Genomic DNA, 3368 nt, shown 5'->3' with positions numbered 1-3368 from the left:
GGATTTTCATTTCAATAGTTCTCTCTTCTTGCTCATAAGCAAGCACCTGTGAAGAATTTAACTAGCAGACAAAATGCTTAGATGGTTGCATTGGCTGTTCCATTTCACTTGATCAGGTGATGTATGGATCAGTTAGAGTAGGTGTGATGAATATGTTGAAGAAAGTGTAACTAGGTTCGATCTTGATAATGACATGATCTTTGTATTTGATATAGTAAAAGGAAATAAATTATTTTTTGTAATATTGCTACATGGGTTTCATCAGCAAAAAGTGTCTCTAGGTAAAATACTTCTTCTTGATGTCTTTAGGATTTATTTCTCTATCAAAGAATCATTTCATGAGTCCATGTAAATGTATACAAGTCTTCAACAAGTGTAGGAGCCCTCCAAGTCAAAGATCAATGCCTCAAGAACAACCACAAGAAGTCTGCAAACGAATCAATAAGGAGATGATCACGTCGACTATAGATAAATATGAATTAAATACATAAATACAAGTTATATTAGCATTGGTATAAAGAGACATCCATTCATGAAGTTATGTCAGCTCACATATGAACCCTCACCACTATATACACCGACGAAGGGTCATCTCAAAAGAATAGAACTTCCCACTTCTATCTCTATGAAATTTCGGGTAATGAAGCAACAGTAAGAAGCCATTGTAGCTACAATTTTTAGGAGATGAAGCCACAGTCATAAGGTACCCGCAGTGAGATAGAGCCATAGGAATAGAAGAGAAGCCACAGTCAAGGCTTCGGATGAGGCAGGGAGACGCAAAATGGTTTGACTGCACCTTGTTTTGGGATTTAGGTGCAGTCATGATTGCGAATACACGATAGGATCTCAGTTGGACGATTATCCTCGGTTCAACAATGTCTCCATAACCCTAGTAAGCTGCAATGATAATATGATTAGTCTCAGATCCATAACAACAAAGGAGCATGATAAATTTGGCATGACTAGAGTCTCGCCTTATCGCAATATAGTTAAGGTATATGTATAGGATCTCAATTTATTAGATATTGCAATGATCCTAGATCTCTATCTCGACATAATTATTCTCTATATTCATCACAATGTTCAGATCTTGTTAAGGCAACATGCTTCGAGGAACAACGATCAAAGTAATTATATATCATGATCACATATCAATGATCTCATTGACTTAGAGGATCTCAGTGCAGCAAGTGATCTCGGTGATACTATTATAAAGGCATCTAGGTTGTAGCAGTGATGAAGATCACAACGATTATGACCTCTGTGGTGCAGCAAAGAGAATGATCTCAACAATGACACGAAGAGGACTGATGGCTTTGTCTTGGAGAGGTAGATTGTGTCAAGTGTCATGGTCTTGGTACTTGTCAATGAAATCTCTATAAGAGGAAAATTACGTGTGGGCTTTTCCTCTCCAAGAGGGAGAGGTTTTGGCCTTGGCAGAAAACCAAATCATTTGTGTTCTTGTTTCTTTTATTTTGATAGCAGTTTGATGAAGTTAACATACACATGCTAATAATGAAGTAAACATCAAGCTAAGATAAATTGTTTAAATACTTCACAAATTGTTATCATGTAATGAAGAATCATATTAAATTTTCTTGCCCTAGATTATTCAACAGAATAAGCTCAATTATGGACATCTTTTTCAGTAGTATCTTCAAGTAAAGTTTGCAGTTAGTTTATAGTTCGATTTTTCAGTCGGTTTGCAATATTGAGTTTGGTCTTTTGAATGGTTTTTGACTCCATGCCCAATGGATAAGACTAGTTGGTCTACGGTGTTCTTGACACCTCCAAGGAGATGCCATCCCTAGTTGGATACCTAATCCTCTAAGGGTTGGTGTGGAAACTAAACAACCAAAGGGAGTCCAAGGGACCACTTGGAATATCAAAACCAAGGGTCACTCCTATGTATTATAAATATATATCATTGTGAATAATAAAAGAAATCTAATGTTTATCTTTCATATTTCCTTTTCCATGTATGTGTTTAACATGGTATAAGAGCGGGAAATATCCTACCTTTCTCATATTTGAGCCACTTCTTTTATGGCCTTTCTATGCAGGTCAATTCTGCCTTCAATTCTGCATTTCATAAATGTTTTCTTAGCTAAATTCTAGTTGTAATCTCTGCTCACATTTGCACATAGTAATGCTCTTCCTTCAATGTTAGTCCTTCTTGCATTACATTTATTTACCTCTCAATTTTTGTGCCTACTAGAATAGTATGTCAGTGTTCATTTCTTTGTTAGTGTGTCAGGCCTAAAACCTCCTCAACATTGTCCTTAGTAGTTTATCTGTTGGTGGAATGAGCATGGTAGTTTCATATGTGTTTTATACCACTATGGTGACACTCCCTAGTCATTACGTTAATGCTCTCTAGTTACACTCCCTGGTTATTCACCCCGCTTCGGTTTTTGTTAAAACATATTATGATCCTTGGCACCAGGATTTGACTGCTAATTTTATTATGCTGAACTGCCTATAAAGAACTTAGAACAGAATTATAGGCACCTTCCATGAATGATTTCTCTAATTTGACAACATGCTTAATCCATGGATTCTCAAGTGCCTCAGGTGAAAGGTTCTCCAGCTCTGTGTGAAGTTCTGAAATTCTATTTTGCACCAGAAGACACAATAAATTGAGCCGAAGGATTGGATATTCCTGAGCAGATGGTTGAAAAAGATCTCTTATAACTATGTAATATGGCTTCAGCTACAAGAAGTCCCTCACAAAGGCATCTTAATCTTCAGTTTTTATACTTAGAACAACAACATGCTCAAAAATATCCCTTGCTAGTGTTAGTTCATGAATCGCTGCAGGTGATTCACAGTACAAGGGTGGGAGGCTTGGAAATCCTGTCAACATAACCTTCAATTGAGAGAGTAAAGTTGAAAATGTTAATAGATCATTTATGGTAGAAGTGGCTTCGAAGCAATCAAATACTTGAGATACATCCAAGAGCATGCCTTCAATGGCTTTCCTATCCTTGAAACAATGATAATCTGCTATTTCAACACCTTCAAACCCTACAACTAGTTACGAAGAATACTTTCACTGCAAGAAAAAGCCAAAAGGAAAAACAAAATAAGAAAGAGGTTTAGGAGGAAAATAGTTACAAAAAGGTTAGCTTTGAGCCTTGTGATGTTGAATCCTTAGTTGAGATATCTTCTAGTCTCCGATGTTCCAACAATTTCCTAGAAACAGAGGAGTGGAAGAGTATTGCGAGTAGGGGTTGCGTAGAGAGATGGAGAAATAAACCCATGGCTCTGAGCATCTGTCGAAGGCAATAACACTAAAGGTGCGCATATTTTATAAATAAAAATAATAAAAAAAACTTCAAGCCTTCAACCATCCTTCAAGGCCTTAA

The 3368-nt window shown here is 36.7% G+C and overlaps 1 pseudogene; it reads right to left on the bottom strand.

Annotated features, from left to right (window-relative positions):
* Positions 1-2479: 2479 nt before the first annotated feature.
* On the bottom strand, positions 2480-2968 carry LOC149204840 (26S proteasome non-ATPase regulatory subunit 8 homolog A pseudogene; annotated as a pseudogene).
* Between the last annotated feature and the right edge of the window lie 400 nt (positions 2969-3368).

Source organism: Pinus tabuliformis, chromosome 1_2 (assembly GCF_031772625.1).
Source record: "Pinus tabuliformis cultivar Carrire ecotype Pingquan chromosome 1_2, CPIR1, whole genome shotgun sequence".
NCBI classification, from domain to species: domain Eukaryota; kingdom Viridiplantae; phylum Streptophyta; class Pinopsida; order Pinales; family Pinaceae; genus Pinus; species Pinus tabuliformis.
This window is presented reverse-complemented; position numbering and strand designations above follow the sequence as displayed.